The sequence below is a fragment of the Crassostrea angulata genome, chromosome 5, assembly GCF_025612915.1.
Source record: "Crassostrea angulata isolate pt1a10 chromosome 5, ASM2561291v2, whole genome shotgun sequence".
Taxonomy (NCBI): Eukaryota; Metazoa; Mollusca; class Bivalvia; order Ostreida; family Ostreidae; genus Magallana; species Magallana angulata.
This window is the reverse complement of record NC_069115.1, coordinates 24,210,149-24,234,808: the sequence shown is the minus strand read 5'-3', so window position 1 is coordinate 24,234,808 and position 24,660 is coordinate 24,210,149. Positions and strand designations below refer to the sequence as shown.

At 30.6% G+C, this 24,660-nt stretch overlaps 1 pseudogene; it reads left to right on the top strand.

The window, feature by feature from the left end:
* Positions 1 to 24,660, top strand: part of LOC128185245 (E3 ubiquitin-protein ligase RNF213-like) — a 209,364-nt pseudogene that overhangs the window by 83,357 nt on the left and 101,347 nt on the right.

The window sequence follows — 24,660 nt, the reverse complement described above, 5'->3', positions numbered from 1 at the left end:
ATTTCGAATTATAAGCAAGATACAGAGCTTTGCTCACAGAACTGAGGCCATGCTTTTGTTCATTTTGAATAGAAAATTCCAAGTTTAAAAATCTTAAGCTAAGTGTAAATAACTCTTGTGAACAAAAAAATTGACTCAAACCAAGCAGAATTGTGAGTTCTGTATCTTGCTTATAATTCTACAAATGACGCTAAAATTTAGATTTATCACTAGAAATGTCTCACTAAACATTAAATACTTGAACAGAAAAATTAAAAGGATGATATGCTGTAACAACTTTTTGGGGCCCCCTCCTTAAACGATGAATCTACATCAACTTTTATTGGTTTTTCAGACACAAATAAAAACGACCTCTTTAAAACAGTTTAAAACATTACTGTTACGAGGATAAATGTATTATCGCTAATCTTAAGAAAATAGCGGAAAATCATCTTGATTATTAGCTATTTGTTAACGTTGATTTTGAATAAAGATGAAAACAAGTATTCCTTTTAAAAGAATGATCGGCATGAAATACCATTTATCAACTATGTTAATATGATATACGCTACATGTAGTAAAAGATATATAACGCCGTTTTAATGATTTCCAAAATGGCAAGGCATGAAAGAACTTTACACTTAGTAGGCGAATCATACTTCCGACTAATATTCTTACGCATATGTGAAAAAAAAACCGTGATTTAAATCATTATGTATGTAACCCTATAAATGTTTAATTTTCAGGGTAAAATAATAAGAGTAACGTTTATACTAATCTATGTCTATTTATAGATTTAAATAAGGTTGTCATTGCATAGTAAATGAAATAGTGCAAGGCGCAATGCATGCGCAAATAGTTAAATTTGCCGGATGCCTCATATGGACACAACTGTGATCGGCCGAAGCCGATCACAATGAAGGGTGGCCCTAAGTAAAATAGAGCGATATGCCTGTCAATACATTGCAGTCTGAGGTTCATTGAGAATGGGGGGGGGGGGGCTAGAAATCTTAACAAGCCAAAAAAACCATTTTGGGTACGGCTATTTCTAACTTTGCAAAAAAAAAAGTGGGGACCCCCCGTTTCACCCAGTTCCGACGCCTATTGATGTATTGATGCATTGATCATACATGTAAAAGCTCTTTAACATATCACATGAAAATATTTTTCATTCGAGTGAATTCATCGATCAAGTGAGTAAGGTTATAAAACGTCGCACGAGTTCACGCCTGGTAAACAACAATCGTGTATAATGCGGAAGACCATTTAAATTTTTGAATGTTTTTAATTTGAGCGCCTAGAGGTACAATTTTCTTCTTTCACATATAGGAATGTTTTAATAAAATACAATAACTAGCTAGTACAATGTATTTGAAGATGAATATGTACCTATATGCATATTCTCATATACTGTGGTTTCATTAATATTCAAGGATATCAATTTTCGTGGATAAATTGAAAATCATGGTTTCAATGATACTTAAATTCCTGGCCATTTATCCTTTCAATACAAAATATTATTAGAAATTGCAATTCAATGAACACTTAGTTTCATGGATAAACTTAACAACGAAATCCACGAAAATTGGTATTCAACGAATATTGATGAAACCACAGTATAATTTGATTGTTTTATAAAGTGAGGGGGCAGAACAGAAATAAAGGGAATTGGAAGTTTACAGTGTACCCCTACCAGAAACTGAGTTTTTTAGCTTGCATAGGATCTTATTTTTGGTAAAAATTGTATTTCATAAGGGTACAATGTCAAAGATTAAGGGTAGGAAAAAAAGTGTAGAATTTGGATACAGTTCATGTTATTGAATTCTTTTTTGTTTTTCTACCGAGGGGCCATATGGCACAATATCCTTTGAACACCCAATGCATATAAAGCCATTGTTGCTCAGGTGAGCGATGTGGCCCCTATGGGCCTCTTGTTTTTCGATCAGTAGCAAATGTGCACAATAATAGTGCCAGCTGCTTTTGTACGTTTAAAACCGGTATCGTCTCCTGAAATTTCCATAAGAAATGGAATGCCTTTGAGTCATTGACACTATATTTGATTTTGCTCATTCCCTTTTTTTTTTTAAAATATATAAACATTTTTATTGAAGGGACTACGGTACAATTTGATCTTAGAATTTTGAAAGGTTGCATTTCCATTTTTAATGTCTAGGATAGTTAGAATGCGTATTGTAAATGCTTTTTAAAAAATCTACCTCAATTGTCGAGATACAGCAAGATACAAATGTGAAATTTCTTGTTTAGTAAACAAAGTGCGTCCTGTTTTAATTACCTACATGTTGTATTGGTATAGGTTTCTGTCAAATGATGCTTTCTTTTTTTGATAACATTTTCTATGAACACATTGAATCAGTGTATCTTGTTTGCAACGAGTCAACAAACTGTCAACAAACTGATAATTTCCTTACCTTATATATATATTTTTTTTTTTTTTTTTTTTTTTTTTTTTTTACACATTTTGACTATGCGATCAGAGCGTTTGGTGTGATACTTAAACTAATTAAAATTACGAGTTTATTTTTAATTCATATCTTTCAATTTTCAACAATAAAAATTGTATGTTTTTACAGTAGCTTTTTGGGAGTTGATTTTAATCAACTCTCCTATGCAGTCACTCAGGCAAACCGAAAGTGAAACAGTGTTTGGACCTAACCACAAATCATCACCGCTGACAAGACTAAGTTCTTGAAAATAATAGGAAAAAATTCGATGTAATTTATGCTGAAGCATTGTTTTTCAAGGAAATTTATCTATAAACACTTTGAAAATAGTCAAATTTTATATACTACGAACAATTTAGATATTTTTGTAGTCTCATGTATTCCTACGCCAGAGTTAATATAGTCTCGTTCAACCAGTTCGATATCAATTGTGCTTGGATCCATACAATTTTTAGAATTGTTTCGATAACTAATACATACTAGTAGTTAGAATCTATCTTTAAATATTACAAAACATGATTCATATGGGCTTTCTAGAAATTCTTGTCGGAAAAGTCTAATACTTCATATTATAAAAAAGTGTGTAATTCAAATACAAACTAGAAACCAATTGCCATGCAAGATAAATTGATTTTAAAATATATGATAATTGATAAAATCAACTCCCGTCAGTACTTCAGTACTTTGATTTAGATTATAGTGCTTAAACGGCAATGTATGCATAAAAAAGGCAAAAGTAAATCAAACGATCGTTGCGAGCGCTAGACATTGTATACACAGGACGAGTAAACACAAGTCAATAATTTTTTACATTCAATTTGGGGCCTTAATTCATTTGGTTGACAAGGGTACACTGACCAGGTAACAGGTAAATTTTATAGAAGTGCTTATTTTCACGGTCTTTAAAGGTATATATGCCGTTTGAAATGAAAATTTTAAAAGAATGTTGCGTTTTCAGCTAAGCAACAAAAGTATAAACTTTCCGCAAATTTTACAGCTTATAATGAAATCAAACGCATTTAAAGTACTAAATACAAATTCTAAATAAATTATTTACTGTTCGGGTCGGTCAGTACACGCCCAACTTTGAAATATTCAGAAGCACTTGATGTGACAATCTAAATATAGAAGGTACACAAGATGTCGACGCGATTACGTGGTTAGTCCGCGGGCATTGGGATAACGTGTTTGGAGAAAAGAATTAAAGTTTGACAGAGAACGTTGTTAGACAGGTGGTCACACAGCGGTGTGTTTTCGTTGTTTAATGAGATATTTACTCATAAATGAAATAAAGCTCATGTGTTTGGTACACTATTCATTGTCTGAATATGATAAATATTATATAGCTTTCCTTCGAATACTTGAAATCTATAAATTGTTTGTGTTTTGAGTCGACCCCCCCCCCCCCCCCCCCCCGGTGGGATAACTTCACGTTCTTCATTATAATATTTTATGTTGTTAAATGTATGAAAATAATTGTCAAATGCAAATGAGTTCTCATCAAATCTCACAGACATTGATACGCAACCATCCTCATAAAATGCAGATTACAGTGGCTGATACAATTTTTTCTGTTAAAAGCACACAATCCTGTTTATACGAGTTCAAACAATTGAAAACAAACATGTCGTATTACCCCGTTCTGCAAGCTTTTTTTTCTGAATTACTATTCCCGCGAGCATTCGCAAATCAACCTCAAACGTTAATCGTTTATGAATATACATGGGTAAATAGCCGTTATTCATTCTCAAGTTACAGCTTGTACTTCGTTAAAATTTATCCAAAAATGTTCTTGAAACTTCTTTTTCATCTATCTAGTAATGCTGACAAAATTTTGGTCTGGTTTTCAACATCGAGAAAATGCCGTTTTAAACGGCATATATACCTTTAAAAACAATTTTTTATACAAAAAAGGCGATTACGAGAAGACACTATCTATTTTACATAAGCTTTGTCAAATATTTAATATGTATTGTAATTTTTCAACTTCAACCTTTTGAATGATATTTCAGCCCACATCCATATCTCTTTTTTAATCCTGACCGCAATACTATGACTTTTGTTGGATTTTCCGTTGATCGATGGACTGGGAATTTAATAGACTTTGGTACAAAACAAATCATTGAGAAGAGAATTTTACCAAGGGAACTCGGTATTGCTTTGCACCAAAACAAAGTGAATATGAATGAAAACTTTGACATATTAACAAGGTATGTTTTATTTGAACGAAAACTTTGTGATTTATACAATTTTTGCAAATCATTTAAGAAAATGTCACCTTGTCTTTCAAAAGACTTCAACACTGACACAAACTATAAGTTTTATGGAATGCCAAACACTATATTTGTTTTATCATTTCATCATTAAATACACATAATTAGACACAACTTTACAATATACATTAATTGTTAAGGATTATCAATTTGAATAAAAGAAGATAACTGTCTTCAAATAAAATCAATATCATCAATGTTACAATAATTCATATAGGGAAGAAAAACTGCAAAAACTTTGTTCAGTTATGGGCGTGAAGAAAGTACATGATCCAGATAGTACTTATGAATTGACAATGGATAATGTCAAAAAGATTTTAGCCATCTACATGCGATTTAGGTGAGCGAATATTTTACAAAAGAAAAACTGTAGAATGCATGTTGTGAATTTTGTGATCAAAGCAGTGATTCAAATTTATCGCTGATTCATCAGTTTTCAACAAAATTTAAGTCATTTTAAAAAAATACGTTATTAAATTTTAGATGCGACATACCTGTTGTTATAATGGGTGAAACAGGGTGTGGAAAAACAAGACTTGTTCAATTCATGTGTCAGCTTCAATGTCCTGATGTAAAAAATTTACAGAACATGTTTGTGATGAAGGTATTTTGAAACACAAAAAAAAAAAATTTCGTAAAAATAAATTTTTTACACCTTAGCATGCTTGCTACATTCATATTAAATAATGGCTTTTTACACTGTAGGTCCATGGAGGAACTACAAAGAAAGATCTTATTCGAAAAGTCGAGGAAGCTGAACTTGCAGCACGAAAAAATTTCGAAAGAGAAGAGACAAACCATGTTTATACTGTACTCTTTTTTGATGAAGCAAACACGACCGAAGCAGTTGGGGTTATCAGGGAAATCATGTGTGATAAAACAATTCGCGGAAGACCTTTGAACCTTTGCCAATCATTGAAAATAGTAGCAGCCTGTAATCCTTACAAAAGGTATGTTCGTTTAACTTTTATAGCAATTGTATGAACTGTTCCAAGAAAAAATATAACAGATAAGAACATAATATTTGCAGAACAAAGAATGATCTAATTCATTAATTCAGTGTTAATTCATTTTATTTGAATTTTACCTCATTTCAAAACATCTGGACAATCAAAATTTAAAATCTTAAAAATCTATTTTGCTTGTACCTAGACATTCCATAAAGATGATTAAACAACTTGAGAAAGCTGGGCTCGGTTTCCATGTAGATGCAAAAAAGACGACGGATCGAATGGGTAGCTAAAAAAATTAATAAAAAGCATATATTTTGGTCACAATATGTAATGATATAGGACAGTTTAAACCAACGTTTTACTTACATCAACATTGCTTTTAAAAGGTCAAACTCCTATGAGATGGCTTGTTTATCGTGTCAAGCCGTTGCCAAGAAGTTTGCTCCCATTTGTTTGGGATTTTGGTCAACTTAGGACTGAAGTTGAACAGATGTACATAAGGCAGATGGTTTTAAGAAACGTAAGCATTCTATATGAAAATTATTTTATAGATTTTAAGATTATAATTTACTAATTTATTTTGTTATTGTGATATACTTCTTTGAAATACATGTAATCATATTGTGGATAACGTTACCAGTTTGTTGTCGAGTGATAAAATGTAAGTAAAATCGTCATTTTATTACAGATCAAGGATAGTAAAATCCTAGATATTAAAAATATTGACGAAACACTAAGTCAGATTCTAACAAAGTGCCAAGAGTTTATGCGAAAACAAACAGTAAGTATTTTTTTTTAGGATAATGACATAAAAATCATCTAATTTACTGAGATCCGATTTGTATTGCGGATTTACTAAAATACGCATTTTGAAGTTTTCACATGTAGTCTAGTTGTAGATACAAATAAAAAAAATGACATACATTTTATGTGCTAAATAGTGTTAGTAAGCAAAAATAAAACTTGAAACAGGAAGAAAAAGAAAAATATTCATTAAAATAAATGAGCAGATAATAAGCATACTAATGAAACCTAATTTCTTGTGGCTATAAAAGACAAGCTACTGATAAAGTCAACGAAAATTTGGATCTTTCATTTTTTTCATTAAGAAACTTTTTGTTGAATTAGATTATTATCTTAACAGTTTGCACGTAATTTAATCTGTAAAAAAATTCCTGGCTCTACGAGAATAATATCGGTTATTCTTAGCAATTCTCAGTACCAACGGTAAATCTCAGTAAATATCAGAAATTATTATACATGTATGTCTATAAAAGTTAAGATATTGTGTAAGCATTGGAAAGAGATAAAAAGGAGGTGTAACAGTTTATGGAGTTAGCTTTTCTTGCTTGTTCATGATGGAGTTATCTTTTCTTGACTATTCATATTTAAATATGTAGAAATGAATCACTAAAAATGTTGTAATGAAGCAGTTGTATGATTTAAAAATTTCTACAAGTAAGTTTATTTTCCAAAACAAAAGAGCCAAAACAGCTTTTAAACTTTCTAAATATAAAAAAAAGACTTGTCAAAAGTGAAGTAATAGTTGGATAGCCAAAATAAGTGGTAAGTACATGTAAAATGGTTTTCGAATAATGCCAGTTGAGGGTTCAACATCAGTGGTTAAGTATTTTCAAAACTATATATATATATATATATATATATATATATATATATATATATATATATATATATATATATATATATATATATATATATATATATATATATATATATATATATATATATATAAAGCACTAAAAATGGCTAACGACACGAACAGTGAAAATTGTCAAATTTTCAGGACAACCAGTCCCTTCTTCAGGACCAAAAAAATAAATTACATGAGTACAAAACCAAAAAAAACAAAGTATAAAGCTACTACTAAACTACTTAAGAAACTATAAAAAAGAACAGCTACATTATAAACATTTGTTCACATTCTTAAAGAAGGTGTTGCTACTGTCGCCGATCGCTCTAAAGTAATCAATCGACTGCCAACTTCACGCCTGATTAAGTTAGTTAGCTAATTAAAATTGACGCCCAAGTTAATAAATATCTCTTTTTAATCAAAATTCGAGTCTATATCTAAGTGCCGTACGAGTTAACAACGGGGGTTCAAATTTTCATTTATTAACTCGGACGTCGAAAAGGTTTCATTTTCTATTATAGAAAATATGCAAATTAGAATGTTTTATAGAAAGAAATTAAGTGTTGGCCTTAGATTTTTTTTTAAATTTAAAACAAATTTGAAAGTGATCCATGTTTGGGTCTTAGGGGAAAGGTACGATATAATAAGGACATACATGTAAGCTTGTACTGCTGTTACAAACACGTTTGCTTTTTCCTTCTAATACCTATAGGTATATATATATATATATCATCATAAGCATATATTAAACTTAAAATTCCTGCTTAGAGTTTTACGGTTTTATTATTTGAAACATTTTTGTTTTGATGCAATTGGAATGTCGCAGATTTATTTCCAATATTCAGTTATTACAAGAAAACAAAAAAATCCGAAAAAAGATATGCGGTAAATAAGACGGGGTTATGACCAGCAGCTAATTGCTATCTCGGATATTCAGCTGACTTGTTTGACCAAATCTGTCAATCAGTGCCAGATGAATGTTACGGGAGGTGGGTTAAAATTGGGTCTTTAGCTTGTGTTACAATAACAATCAGTCTCCATATCATCCATTCAAAAATGTCTTGTATCTTTATTAACAAAATTATATCATATATGGAAAAAAAAATTGGACTATTTGTGGACACTGAATTTTGAAAGTTAAGTAGAATTGATCGGACAAGTTATGGATGCAATAAGACCAAAGTTCAGGAAGGCGAACCTTGTCATTATATTTATATATATATATATATATATATATATATATATATATATATATATATATATATATATATATATATAAGTAATATATAATTTGTTGTAACCAGGCTAGTCATTTACTTTGACTTGTTGTATAAGTCGCAAATTAAAGTATGCTTACAGTAGAATGCTGTAAACAACATAAACTGCGTTCGCTAAATTCGAAAAGAAGATTCAAAGGCAAAACAATACTTATCTGTTTATGACTGGCTGCAGTTATAGAACGGACATTTTAAAAAAGGCTAGGGTACATGTTTTTTTCTTCTTGATTGCTTATAACGTTATTAAAGTCAATTGAATTTAACAGGTATGAATTGAACACTTTAAACATTTATAGTTAAGCTCCCTGATCATATCTAGGTGTTCCAGAAACATTTTGATATATTGCTTGCCTAATTACACAGAAACCGCAATATTATATTATTTTTTTTACAAGATAAACGATAGGATAGAATTCACGCACGATAGGATAGGATATACGCACGACAGAACATTATATTCGTGCGATGCTAAAGGATTGATACACGATAGGAAAGAATAAACGATGTTCATGAAAATCGTATGTAACTGCATTATGCAAACTTTACGATTAATCTGATAATGGCAGAATTTAAGATAAAACACGAACAAATCAATACATACGTGGAATTTCTTGCAATTAATAATTGCCGAGTTGTTAATCACCGTTGCATCATTTATATTATGTATGAAAATGACTAGTTATGTTATTTTTATTTTTTTTTAAAAATGATAAATATGAGTTTAAATAATCAATAACTTATATGTTTTGTTAACATTGTTTTCATTGCCAAACACCCTAGCCGATCGCAGCAGACATTTCAGCTTGAAACTAAAACACACGAAAAATAGCGGGTTCAATTAAAAATAGCAGGTTCAATTAACATACAACTCTTGTTCTAAATAAAAATAGAATCTATCATAAATACATTTTTTTCTGAATAAGGAAATTATGCATTGAAAACCATATATATTACATACAAGTTAAAAATATTTACACACTCAGATGTATGTGGTAGAGTCAGGTAAATGGCTCTTCTACTAGCTCTGGCTAGTGGGTTACCTCTTTATCTCGATCGGTAGAGTGCTGGACTGGTGTGCCAGAGGACTTGGGTTCAAACCCCAGAAGAGGCGATAAGTGCCACTGTTAAATTTGCATGGTGGCCACGTTCGGACCTGGGTATTCTCTGGCGGGTGAGAGAGGTTGTCTTTAATACTTCGCCCCACAGGTGTTGGAACACCGGAAGAATCGAGGACGACTCTTAACTTGGAGGGGGACAATATGGTAGGGTCAGGTACAGGGCATTCCTACTAGCTCTAGCTAGTGGGTCAACCTTTCAGCTCGATCAGTATAGTACTGGACTGGCCTGCCAGGGGAACCGGGTTCAAACCCCAGCAGAGACAATAAGTGTCTCAGTTACATATTCGTTCCGCGTAATATTTTTTAACATTGTTTTAATTACCTTACGCTCTAAGCAATTGTCGAGAACATTTCAGCCCCAGAAAAAAAAATCACACAGAAAACTTGTTTTAAGCAAATACATATTATATCATCAATTTGTTTTTTTTTCTCGTAAAAATGATGCATCAAAAAACGAATAATATTACATACAGGTTGATTTTTATGTAGGTAAACACTCTGCGTTTGAATTTCGCTACCCATTTTAGTCATTCTCCGATTTAATGTATTCGATACACAAATATGTTGCCTTGTTCCAAAGAACTTCGATAGATTACATTGATTTTTTAAAATTTCCACAGCGTAAGATATGCTTTACATGTGATTTTGGTTAATTTTGATCTAAAGAATTTAGAAATTAGTTTTATGATAAAATGTGGGATAAGATTTTAAATTTCTTGTTTGATTCGTGCACGCCGCACTGAACGACTTGAAACTTTGAAATAAATTTACTTACTTGTGAAAAGGCACGAACTGATAAATACGGTAGAATAAACGGAAAAACTGTTGAAATTGAACGATAACCTGATAAAATTAACGCACAAAGAATAGGATTAACGCACGATAGAACAGATGTATACACGCAGGATTGATACACGATAGGATAGGTTTGTAAATAATAACGTTGCGGGTACCGTATCAATGTTTATAATTGAATAAAGTAGTATGGCCCCATTATAATTTCCTTCAAATTCAGTAGATTTTACATTACACTGATACTGTTTGTAGGATGAGTGCAGCTTTGTGAGTTTACGTGATGTTGAGAGGGTTCTGGATGTATTTTGTTGGTTCTACGATCAAACGAAACACGAAAATTCGCTACTAAATGTTATGAAAAAAGAGAACAATAGCAAAGACGTGGTTGACCAGGAAGAGTTTGAATTGATAAAGGTATTTGTAAAAACATCTATTCCAGATTATCAAAAACGCGATGGTTTGAAAGAGAACAATAATTAATTTATTTTACTTTTCAGAATACAAACGATTTAACAGTATCGTTAGTTTTAGCCCTGGGAGTGTGTTACCATGCATCACTTAAGAAAAGAGAAGAATTTCGGAAAGAAATAACACCGATGTTTTTGAATCCATTTTCCTTACCAGAGGGTTCCAAACAGATGTTGAAGATTATTGAAAGGTACACATGCTTCTATATGATAATAAAAATATGTAAATTGATAATTACATGTACTGCTTATACAAATAAGTAAGTTACAAGTCAATACTTCTCGTTACTGAGACAATTCATAGATTAGTAACTAAACCTTGAGCAAAATAGTTCTTTATTCTGCTTCAGAAATAAAAAAAAAACTCTAAATTAAATTTGAGTTATATAGTATATTCTGCAAAATAACTTTTTCATGAGAAGAAATGAAATTAGATATCTTGTCTTCTGAATACTTGATCGTATAAGCACGGAATAAAATGCAACCACATTTGCAAGACAGTCTTACGCATGCTATGTTTTAAATAAATTGTGATATACAAGATTCTTAATCGGTCAACTTTTATAAGAATAACACATGAAGTAGAACAATCATCCAGGAACTACAAGCTTATGTCCATGCATTAGTCCTTAATGTTTCACTAATACCGAGATGTATCTTGTGGTGAATTGTAAAGCTCGTGAAAATATTTTACAATTGCAATTGAAAAATTGTTAAAACCTTGTTCCGTGCCATGTATTATGTTGAAACTTAATTAATCATGTACTGATTTTGCTAAAAGACATTTTCTTAAAGATCCATCACTTGAATAGTATAAGTCTGAGATCTATTGTGATATCGTCAGTGCCTAATATTTATATCACAAATGCTCATTTTTCACGACAAATTTCTTCAAACGTATCAAGTAGGCAGGCAATCATATAAAATTGTTGACTAGAATTTTTTCTCTAAATATTTGTTAAGCCCTGTTTGTAACAAAAAGTAGGTGTTTTTATATCTTATAAATGTCATTCACGAGATTTTTCTTTGTGTTTCAAAAGCTCCTACATTATTCAATTTAAGATCATTCACACAATTAACCCTAGTACAACGAAAAGGCCTACTCAGCGATGCAAATGAATGTATTTCGGAAAACCATGAAATATTCTCCGGAACAAACTTTATGATGTTGTAATTTGTATCGAGAATTACTCTTGAAATACTAATAATATAGGATATATTCATGAAAAACATGTACAAAGCAAGCAAATGTCTGCAAACAGGGTGTTTATTATACGTTGGAATACATAAAAAAAAACTCTTTGAAATTTTTCTTTAAAAGTTACAACAGTACATTAAGGATTACGTTTATTCAGGGGCGAAAAATTCCACTAACAGAAACGAAAAACTAATATTGTATATTGTAGCTCTACGATGACCTACCGTTTATGCCAGTGACCTCTGAATGTAATTGATTTTTTTTTCAAAATTGTCCAATCATACCAAAGTTTTCTTCATTTTTAATTATTAGCAGTAATTAAAAAAATACCCAAAGCTTTATTAACTTGATTTTGCAATGAATCGTCATTAGCTCATTCATGTAGTTTTAATTTAATTTAGTCCAAATTTTCTGTATCAATATTAAAAATTCTATCCATTTTTGACCCAGTATTTCAAAAAAAAACTTTAATTATTTTTTTCTTTTTTGTTTAGAATAACATTCTCTCAGGTCATTGATTTTCAAAATAGTCAATCTGTAGTTGATTTGATTGTTGTTTTTAAAGAAAATTTTTTTCCATTGCGTACCAGCCAGTGACATATAATTATAAACGACATAATACAGTCACAAAATGTAAATGATATAAAAACGCGAAGGAACTCAGCCTTTTGCTTATACATTGCAACAGAAAGTTTTTAATTTGAAAAAAAAAAGAAAATGAAAAAAATAGTCGAAGTTTCCTCTGTTTGAGTACAATTCTATCTTTGTCGTAGCATATCTTTATCAAATAAGCAAAACATGGAAAACAATAACGATAATTGTTTATAACATAGCTTTTTTGTTATTTTAACAATTTTTAACTTCAAGTATAGGACTTTGTAAAAATATTTTTTTTTTATCTCAAATCCTGAGTTATCGTGATCCTTATGTCATATAAATCTTGCAAAAATCTTGATAAGGTAATGATTATTGACCTTCAAATCGTTACTTTAAAACCAACCAATATAATCATATTTATTAGGTAGCATTTTTTAAATATTATTGAAATATCTTTTATACCTTTAATTTAGGAAATACAATGCTGATATTTGTGACATTGCAACGCATTATTCTTCAAGTTGCAAAGCTTAAAACAAGTGTCCTTATTAGATATAGATATACCCTTATAGTTATTCTTCTTTTAAAGTCTTACCAAAAAAAGTCAAAAAACGAATTGTAATTCGAACGGTCTGACAATATCGATGTTGACCGATCTACCGGTCCAACATTGAAATTGTTTGGCCGCTACATTACAGCTAATTAATTTTCGTTCGAACTCGGCAGAACGGAAATAGTCGAAGTTAAGTGCGTGTGGTATAATACGTAAGCGGCGTAACAGACATCATTAAGGTAACTCCGTACCTATAAAATCATGGGTTCAAAGTGAAAAATGTAACTTTTTTTTAACTTATTGGACTTGAATTTCATCAAAAAATAAATAAAATATATATGTATCCATACTATTTAAGATGTAAGGTAAAAAAAAACCAAAGGCTGAAATTATCATCTGAAAATCACACTTTTTTTGTTTAAAAATTAAATATAAGCGTGGATATTTGTTTGTCTATTTAAATTTTATTGCTTACTATGCCAGAAAACTAAAATTGATTAAAAAAAAGAAGAAAAAATTGATTACATTAGAAAAATTATAGCATTTAGATATATCACTTGGAGAAAAGTAGAAAAGAGTTATTTCCCTTTGTCATTATTGAATTATTTCGAATATAAGGATGAAAAACGCTTATTAAATATCTCGAAGTAAGCAATGATTTGAGTTTTTGATGTGCACCTATGATAACATAGAAATTACAAATCTACTTGCAAGAATTTTAATGAATTCATGGTTTATGTAAAATGTATGACGTCACAGGAGGGTGGATTTACTTTAAGTCATATATTTCAAGTTAAGGATATAACATCACAGTTATTGACCAGGATTCGGGCAACATATGAGTTGGTTGACCTTAAAGTGAACAGTTTGTTTTTTACCTTAAGGTCCAACAATTCATATGTTGCTCTCATACCCAGTCAATAACTGTATTATGAGATCCTTGTATGCAATGTGGTCATCTTTTCATTTACAATTTCGGCATTTATAAACTTATGTTTCTAAAAAAAGATAAATAATACATGTCTATATGTCAGGTAACTAACATTACAAAAACATAATATCCTAATTCAGATTAACAGTTGTTCTGGTATTCTTAAATTAGTACCTCTCTTGTAATAAAAATTGTAAAATAGTAGAAAGGTTCATGTATTTTAAGTTTTTCATTTCTTGTTTTATGTTACGAGTAACCAGTTACATGTACCTCATGTAATTTATATATCTAATAAATCATTATACACGCATGTATGTACGACAAAGGAGCATGTAACTGTAATACAAAAGCACTATACAAATTGAACTGAAATATATTTATATTGCTATTTTTTATAACAACCAACTTTCAGATTATCCAAATTTTTTCTGCATGTGAATTTCATTTTCAAATACTACACTTATGAAAAAACGCCTAAAATTGAGATGTTTTAAAATTATCAACATGCGAAACTCATTTTATGTTTTATGAAAACTACATATTCGCTTCCAATATTTGCTGTTTCATTTTTGTAGTTTTTTTTAATTGCCTAAAGCTTACCTTTAAAAATTGATTTCTTTAATAGATGCCAAGACGTTTTTCTTGAAAACGTAAGTTTAGACAAAAATATTGCAAAAAATAAAGCTCTCAAGGAAAACGTGTTCATGATGGTAATTTCCATAGAGCTTCGAATACCTCTTTTCTTGGTTGGAAAACCTGGAAGTTCCAAGTCCCTTGCAAAGACCATTGTTGCAGATATCATGCAGGGAACGTCGTCAGTCTCACAAATGTTCCGAAACTTCAAACAGGTTTTCATAATTTCTTATTTTTCTAACGGTTTGACTATATAATTGCAGTGTAAAATAGTCAATAGTTTGAAAGTTATGCTTTTTATTTTTTTTCTTATGTAATGAACCCCATTGTGTAAGCTAAATAAAGTGTCAATTTCTTACTTTCATTTAAAAATAAAAAAATAATGTACTTTACTTTAAAATCTTGTGTTTCTTTATTTCACTGATATTTGGTTTTGTTGTAAAGAAGTACACCTATATATCTTTTCAAGAACACATATCTGATCATACTTGTATACAACTTTGCATTTTTAAGGAATTTTAATTTGAAGGGTTTTTTGTATAGTAATGACACAAATGATGATCTATTGCAGGTAAAAATGGTGTCATTTCAATGCAGTCCATTGTCTAGACCAGAGGGGATTATTGACACATTTCGTCAATGCGCTCAATTTCAAAAAGACGTTGATTTAAAACGAAATGTTTCTGTTGTTGTTCTTGACGAAGTGGGACTAGCTGAAGATTCTCCAAAAATGCCACTCAAAGTAAGTATAAACCATATTAAAACTTCGTGTTTCCATAAAACATTCATTTGTGCATGTTTTTGAAAATATTTATTTTAAATTTTATTCCTTATCTTAATTGTTCAGGTACTACATCCTTTATTAGAAAATGGTTGTTTAGAGAGCGAGCAAACAAATGCGTACAAGAAGGTAAAAGTTATCATCACTTTGATAATAGAAATAGCTGAAGTAATTACTAGAGAACGATTCAATTAATAACATTTATTTTGTACCCAAGGTGGGTTTTATCGGAATTTCAAACTGGTCCCTAGATCCAGCAAAAATGAATAGAGGAATTCTTGTTCAGCGTCAAATTCCTGATCTTCACGAGTTAAACGATACTGCCAAGTAATGATATTATATAACTGTCATTAACTTTTGAAATAACAATGAACATTTTTTTTTTGCATTGCAAAGCAATCTTTGGTAACGGAACTTTTATTTTTAAGGGGCATCTGCGTTAAAGACAAAGAAAATGAACAAAATAAAATAATTCCATTGCTGGATAGTTTGTCAAATGCATACTCAGAAATCGTTAAGGAGGATCTATTAAAAAGAGAATTCTTTGGGCTTAGAGACTTTTACAGGTTTGTCTAACTAATTAAGGGATAAAATTGCTTAAAATTGGCTTTTTGATCACAATTGGTCCGTTGTGTGTCGCTGTCGGCATCGTCGTTGTAACCTTTTACCATTTTAATTCATTTCTCCCAATTCACTTGAATTATTTTAATCATATTTGGCACAAATCATCCTTTGGAAAAAGGGATTTTAAACTAAAACAAGATCCAAATGTTTTAAAAGGGGGGATTTTAAAAGAGTAAAACATTTGTTGGGTATTTTAAAAATCTTCTCCAGACCAATTGAGCCAATTTCAACCAACATCTTTGGTAGAAGGGCTTTTTTGATTGTCAAAATACCGTATAGATTGTTTTTGGCGGGGATATAATTTTGGCCTATTTTGGCCAGATCCCCTACAAAGGGGACATAATAAGGAACCAGTGAAGATATTATGGGATCTTCCCAAAAAACCAAAAAAATCTGTAATATCCAAACTTTGATATAAGTTTACTGATAAAGCTGTTTACATCATGACGCCATGGGTAAAAAAGGGGTGCTAACAGGAGTTAAAATATCATAAAAGATATAAGTGAAATTGAAAAAACCCCACATACATACTTCTTCTCAAACACAGATAGGCTATAATTTATAAATTAGAAGAAATATATAATACCGACTTCAAAGTTAAGTATTGCTGTTATCATATAGGTCATAAAGAGGCCGGGATAGGAAGGGATGATTAGAGTATAAAATTACATACAGTCGCACCTGCTGTTACGGCCACCTTTAATCAGCGGCCACTCGCCATGTGCGCCAAGTTTCAATCCCGCCTGTTTAGATATTCACTATAATTTAACTGACTGTCTAACGCGGCCAGCGGCCACTGTTATTAGGTCCGTGGTTTCAACATGCCTGTTTTCAATGGCCGTTTTGTCTGTTTTGTCACATGACTTTTGACTCTGACATGTGACACCGTATCAAAAGAAGCAAAACTTCAACAGCTGATAATGAGTTAATGACAAATATTTGAGTGTGTAATTTGAAGTCTGCTGAGATTTAATGAGATATTTGATTATCATAACACCTGCATGTTTTTATGTTTATATATCAACACGTATTTATATTCTTTATTACTATTATTTAATGGCCAATCTTGCGCTAAACAGCTTAACATGTACAGCTATTACAGCCAGTAATATGCACCTTTTTTCTAGACAATTTCTTTGAGCTAATTAAAGGGGTGCTTATTATATATCCCAATGGGCGTTTGATACTTTTTTTAAGAGGTAAAACATTGCCTATCGTAGTTCAGCAAGTTGCCTTTGTCGGAAATGCAACTTCTGTTTGTTTACCACATTTAATCACTTGAAAATTATTATTTGGGCGCATTTAGCAGAAAATGATTTGATCCCTTGATAAATAAATTGAATTAAAACGGCCATCTAAAATAAATAGAACCTGTTCGAGCTGAGCATTCACCACCCCCGTGTACGCCGCTATTACAGATGCTTTTAATAAATCTGTGCAATAGAGCCAAAATGAAAATACTCTGTGTTTTATCTTCATTTATTTGAAACCTGAAATAAGAGGCCACCCGTCTTAAGCGGCTAGTTTTTCATTGTCCCACAAGTGGCCGCTTAAAGTAAGTGCGACTGTATATGAATATTCTTCTAATGCAAAAAAACTTTTCATGTCTAATATCATTATGATTTGAAGCAATATATTTTGCCACTAGCACTAGCGCAGCTTCATTCTTGGGGATTGTGAATAAGGTTTGTAATGATGAATTTTCAGTGTCATTATGTATTTCAAGTATCTACATAAGTAGAATAAAAATTTTAAAACGCACATTTTTAATACTGATATTAAAGAAAGAAAATCCTTATATGCAATTTCAAACAATAGACTGGTTTGCTGCATTGATTACGAGTGTAAGCCCCCTGTAATCAATAAATACTAACTAGTGTATTATTTCTCTTTAATGATCGGGAATCATTTACAATATTGTGTTGCAAAAAAAATTAATCTGAATTAAACTAATATGAATATGCTAGAATAACTTTGTTAAGAAGTTGGCGATTTCCCGTAATAAGCTGAAACATACACCGTATATCAGTTTTTTTCCGCGTCATGTTTTTTTCGCGATTCAGAACCTAGAACGGTATATAAAATTTACGCGTATCAAATTCTCACTATTTCAAAGCCATAGTGAAAATATAATTCAAGATTGATTAAACCTGTGAAGTAAGAGGGTAAACGTTTCTGAATTTCCATTCTTTATAATGAAAAATCGGACAATTAAACCATTTACACCATTTACTTAATGTTAAATAATTACCGATAATTATTTTCAGAGACGCAAACAGTCAAAGATAAATAGATCATGTACCGTTACATATACCAGAAGCTCGGGTATAATTAGACATCGGTTTACGCAAGAAAAGTGACCGTTTTAATTAGCTTGTCAATGGATTATCAAATAAACTTCAAGGCTTACATACCTGTCATCTGGCGCTTGTCCTCCGATCCCGCAATTTCTACCTTTAATAACTTTCTGAACACAGTTCATTGTACTTTTACATGCCTGTTTACTTCTTAAGGAAAGAGAGAACTATACTATTAGAACAAAACTTTGTATCAAATTTACGCTGATATATTTTCCGCGATTCGGAAATCGTCGCAAACAAAGCGGAAATTGGATACACGCGGAAAAAACCTGATATACGGTAGATTGACACTGAACACTAAGATTACATTGCCTAAACTAGAGTGGATGGTTTGTTTTTCATTACATACGTTACCGCTAACTGATTTGAGTTTTGATCAATGTTACTCAGGTGAGTGTTCTGAACCATGGATCTCTTGTCTGTTTAAATATTTGTTGTTCAGTAAATTCATTTATTCTTTTTTTAAACGTATGTTATTTGCATTTTCAGTTAATCAATAAATTTATCACAGATCCTCTTTTTTTTTAGCTTAATCAAAATGCTATACGCATTTTCTGTAGAACATAAAAAGCGACCAACATGGTTGATGCTGGAACACTCAATAAAAAGAAATTTTGGAGGATTTGAAGATGACAAAATTGACATAGAAAAAATCTTTCAAACATTTGCAAGTCACTTAAAAGAAATAGTGGGAGAAATAAAGAAGGTATTTCTTGTTAATAAATTGGCTATCCGCAAAAGATACAAACATTTTTCTAAAATGTATAAAAAGAATATATTCCTCAAATTGTTACACTCAATACAATAGTCTTGTTCTCCATTAATGAAAAAACCTAAAACATGCAAACCAAGTTCTATAATTTTTTTATTTGATATGATTTAGTTTCATCAACGACACCATGAACGATTATATCATAAATTACAGTGTATATTGCTGCAAATAAGTTTGGTTGGTTTTATCCTTTTTTGTTATTTTGTTATATAAGATTTAACATGTATTAATATGGTTATTGATTTGCATGGAGCTCTTGTCATTTAATACTTATGTTATTGATCATTGTCGGTCGATTTATGATTCTAAAATAATAAAATAATATATATATATATATATATATATATATATATATATATATATATATATATATATATATATAAATATATATATATATATATATATATATATATATATATATATATATATATATATATATATATATATCCATAGCGAGTGAACGGGGATCCTGACTGTAGTCCTACTGGGCTGATAAGAGCGTGCCTGCAAGAAAAGTATGTTGTTTAATAATAAGAAATCATTGCATGACTTATTTTAAATGCCTGCTCAACATGTATTCCTTCTTTAAAAATTGATATCAGATTAGATGAAAAAGCTTGAATCACACTTTTGCATAAACTGATTTCTGAGAAGACCACTGCAATAAAAAAAATCATATAATTGAAGAGGCAAATTGCATAGTAGTACATACTATCTTTTTTTTATATCGATGAAATCAGCAGAGACGATTTTTAAAGTGCTGCAATTGTCAAATCTCAAAATTATTAATCTACCTATTAAAGTTTGGAAAGAATTTGTATCCCCTTGTACGTTTTACATTAAAGTTGATACTAAGACTCATTTTGTGACCATACAATGAATACAAAAAGTATGGGACCTAATTAAGACAGTGTTCTTTACCCGGTAGAACAGCGTCTGTCGAGGTGCTACATTGTATTTGCCAACACAATAAAATACACTGATCGTGAATTAAATTTTGAGAATATACTAATTTTGAATTGAATGAATCAATCGTTTTAGAAAATAGGCATTTCGATGAACATTTTTTCTCGCTTTAACCTGTAATTCATTTTAAATTTTTTTTTACAATTAAGTGATTTTTTCATTCATTTGATTGTTACCACTATGTAAAATTTCAGTTAATAACTCTAATTTGCTTATTTTTTGTACTTTTTCCTAAATTTAAAAGACTAGCTGATACAATTAACATATTGGTTGATGTAATTTTATGTCGTCAAAGTCTAAACAAAATCCCTTCTATTATTTTCGCGGTAATGGGTGATTCTCAATGAGTAGATTTTGAATATCTTAATTTACTTACTCTTTTTAAATGTCTTGCCTATATAACTTTACCATTTTGATTTTGATACTTCAAGCCATATCACCAATATTAATATTTGTATATTGGATTCAAGTGGACAAAAATGTTGAGTGCAATTATGGTATCTTATAATTAGAGCCTAAAATTTGCTATTACCAACGCAAACTATTAATTTACAATGCTTCATGTCGAATATGGCAAGGAATCTCTTTAAAGCATCATCTTTATGTGTAATATGAAGTTTGACGAATAGAAATATGGCAAACCGTCTGTATACTGTAGTTGTTCTATAAACGTGTTTAATATACATTAACATATTATAGAATGATTGTTACCATGTTAAATAAAGAAATAAAGAGCAAGCTAAAATGGTTACCGGGATATCAACTTGGTTGGTCTCGTGATCAAAGCCTGTGAAGCCCGTAGGGCTTTCAGAAGATTCGATTACGTACCAACCAAATTCATATCCCGGTAAAGGTTTGAACATTACCGTTTGTTACTTACATTTATATTTTAGACGGACAAATCGTTCAGAATTATTAGAATAACTATGTTTTACGTATTTAATAAAGCAACCGTTCAACAATGAGCGCGTGCGATAACGATTTGACGACATTAAGAATTAACACAATATTGAACTTTTTTACTATTCTCTACGTTCATGAAAGAATATTTTTTTGTAAATATAAAGGTTTAACTACATTTCTCTAAAATGTGTGTTTTTAAAAAATACATACTTTAATTCTTTACAAGGTTTAGAAAATGAGTACATGCAGCAATGTAAAAACAATGTAAAATTATTTGTTAATAGTATTAATAAACTAATTTTTTAAAGGAACTCGAGGTATTTGTTGTTATTAACTGAGAACTTTGGAGCACTGACTGTGTTGCAACAAAAAATACTGAAGATGAATGCCATCACAATTTTTGGCAGTAGTTTCCGGAGTGATCAAGAATATACGCAGGTAATTGCCTTTGTCTTGTTTTTAATTTTAATGCATTAATTGACACATTTTATGAGACTAAAATCTTAAACTATATTTACTTTATATGTATTTTTCGTTAGATCTGCCGGAACATAAATAGAATCAAAGTTTGCATGGAAACAGGGACAACAGTTATTCTTCTTAACCTTGAAAACTTATACGAAAGTCTCTATGATGCGCTGAATCAGGTACTTAACTTCTTATGTATGTGCTTATCCTATACCAAGCCTCAAATTATATGACATGTCAATACCATCAATTCACAAAAATATACTGAAAAAAGTTTACTTTTGATGTCTGCATATTTGGTTTTTTCAATATTTGTGTAAGCTTTTACATAAATATATTTTTATAATTTCTTTTTCATTTTTTAATTTTCACAATTTAAATTTTCTTTGAATTATGCATGCCACAGAGCTGCCCAACAGAGCAATTGCAAAAACTAAATAAATATCTGTATAAACATTCCAAAATGAATTTTGATATTCAAGTGATACAAATGTAGTAAACTTAACAGCTGAAATTCAGTTAAGGATCATTTGTTACTTACAAGAGAACCAATTTAAAAGTGTCCAACAAGGCCAGTCAAGTCATTTCGTTTATCCATTAATAACCCCTTCATATCCTAAAACATTTCTGAAGTTAAATATACAGACTTCGACGAAATAAGATGCCCACGGGTCACATCCCTCATCTGAGCAGCTAATGCTCCATCTCTGATTCTGATTCATCTCCAAGAATAATATCTGTATGTTTGTTGTTCATTATATGAACAATTCGCTATCCTGTTACATGAATATTTCAATGTTAAAATTAAAACATTTTTCTTTTCTTTTCTTTTTTTTTGGGGGGGGGGGGTCCATTGTACGCACTCTTTCTGTTTTGATAGAATAAATGAAATGGTTTTAAGTCATTTCTTCCTATGAATTTTTTTCTTTCCAATTAGTCTTCGACCTTTCTGTAATACTGTTTAAACATGGCCAACTCTAGATCTTCATCTGAAATGGCCCGATTTCTCTACGATGCCAGGTTCGAAAATTATAAGTGTTTTTAAAATAAGAACACTTTCTGGGCCAGTTACTTTTTAAAGGAAACATTAGAACTTTTTCGTATAGTTGCTTATAAAATTCTTAAAATAAACAAAAGGCATTGGTTAAAGTTTGAAGTCTCTATTTCTTATGGTTTAAGATGAGCATTGATAACATGTATTTTGTATAATAGAGGCAATAATTCTGAAACAATTTGAAAGTGGGGGCTAAAAGGCGATATTTTTAAATGTCTGAAAGGGGCATGGTCACGATTTTGGTCATTTTCTATTTGAGAGTCATTCGTAGAGTTATAAGCAAGATAAAGGGCTCACAATTCTTTGTCATGTAAACAAGGCTCGTGTCCTGTTTTTGTGTACATAGGTTCAATATACCAGTAAACATTATTTTTCTAGCTTATTTGTCTATCTTTTCATTTATTTAAAGCATATATAAACAGTTTCTAACGTTAAACACATTCGTTTTAGGTTTAAAACTGAGATTTTTACTTTAACATTCAAAATGTAAACAAACACTTTGTTTAAACAGCGAAGAATTTCAAGCTCTGTAACTCGCTTATAACTCAACAAATGACACTCAAATTTCGGTTGCCTATTAAAAATGCCTTTCTGAAGCATTGTAAATATTAAAATCGGAAAAATAAATTTTTCCAAAGTCGTGACCATGCCCATTTAAGAAGTGCCACTACATCCCTTAATTAGTGTTTCTACCCTTCCTCCTTAAAAAAATATGTATGAAAACTTTTTCTTAACACTATAATTTTCTTTCAGAAATATAAAACTTGGTATAAATGAATGATAAAATACGTATAATGCGATTTTTTTGCTTTGCATTTCTAGGAAATAACCGAGAAAACTCATAAAAAATTGTTCCTCGCTTATTGTTCTTGTTTTTTTCCCACACAGACCCACTGATATATATTGCATTAAAACTAGTGTAATTCTACAATATTTTGTCGTTTTAATTTCTTTCAAAGATGTTTTTATTTTCAGATGTGATGATCTGATTTTGTAGTACATGTACATATGACCTAATTATGATTAGTCGTTAATAAATTAACCTACATTCATTTCATGCATATCTTTTACAATTGTATGCTATGCTATGGTCTGCGATTTTAATGATATGCTATGAGATTTATATGCTATGCTATGAGATTTGTATGCCATGCTATGAGAAATTGAAATGAAAGGCTTAATGATATAGTATGTAATGCTATAGTTTGCTATGAGATTTGAACAAAAACGCCCCCATACACAGAAGAGTTCCACACATTTCGAATTAAAAGTCTACCACAAACCTTTACCATAAAGATTTGGTTTTTCAAATAAAAACATTTAAAACCGAGTTAATATAATGTTGTATGCACTGCTATGGTATGGTATGGTATGATATGACGAATGAGATTATATGAGATTGTATGCTATGTTATAAAATTCCAATGCTATGCTATGAGATTTCAATGCTATGCTATGTTATTGTGTATGTTGTAAAATATATGCTTGAACTGACTGTATCAGCTGTTCACTAGAGTAATATCATGATATCGTTTTGTTATATTTTCACTGCAGTTCGGTATATTCATCATGATTTTACTATACTTTCTGATACTTATTAATTACTTACTCAGGTAAAATCCAATCATAATTTACGGACACCAGAGCACACGCTTTGAAATACCAAAGGTGTAAGCAGCTACTCTGGTACTGGCATTTTTATTAACTTATTGGTGAAATGTCATAATTTTTAAGTATAGAAAAGCTTTTATATGCCTTCCTCTTTCATAATGAACACAAAACAGAAATGTACCCTGCATCTAGTTATTTAACCAACTCATAAATGGTTAATGAAAACAAAACACC